Source organism: Mastomys coucha, unplaced genomic scaffold (genome assembly GCF_008632895.1).
Source record: "Mastomys coucha isolate ucsf_1 unplaced genomic scaffold, UCSF_Mcou_1 pScaffold4, whole genome shotgun sequence".
Lineage (NCBI taxonomy): Eukaryota > Metazoa > Chordata > Mammalia > Rodentia > Muridae > Mastomys > Mastomys coucha.
This window is the reverse complement of record NW_022196910.1, coordinates 27,508,366-27,509,097: the sequence shown is the minus strand read 5'-3', so window position 1 is coordinate 27,509,097 and position 732 is coordinate 27,508,366.

The following is a 732-nucleotide window of genomic DNA, read 5'->3' as shown; positions in this document are numbered from 1 at the left end:
TGTTCCTTGTCTGTGTCCCCTCTATTTACAGGCAGTCTTTAACCCTCTGTGACAAATGTCCCTGCTCCCTCTCCCTGTTTCTTTCCTCTTCTCCCTTGTCCTCGTCTCCTGTCTTTTTCTCTTATTCTCTAGCCTTTGTTCCTCTGGAGTAAATAAATCCCCTTTGTGCTGAGAACTTGGTCTTGGGGCTCCATGGGTTGATACAGTTCCTTACAGTAACTTCATCAAAAGTTTTTTTCTTCATAAATATGTATGTTTCAAAATTTCTAGATCAAGTTTCTTTTCCCCCTATTTAAGAGTAGATTTATATCTCCTGCTTGAAGCGCCTTTACACTCAGGTCAACATGTGTCTTCCAGGTCTCCTAGCTGCTTTCTTTCCTTATGTCTTCTTATCTTTGGATTCTTATATACTATTGTGTTTCAAAGTTTAGTATTTCTAGATTTTTTTTTAAGTTTCTAGTTAGATACAATTGATGGTTTTATTTGCCTTATGCTTTCTTTTTAAGTACTGTTGAACATACATTCTTCTCTTAAACAACACATCCCAAGAGTTTCCTCTCCCTCCAACCCCTCTGGATCTCCATGTCCTCCCCGCCCAGACCCACTCCTCATCCATTTCCCTTTGAGACAAGAGCAGACCTCCAAAAGACAACAGCCAAACCGGACAAAACAAGATGCAAGAAGACAAGGCAGACACCCCCATATCCAGGCTGGACAAGGAAACCCAATAGG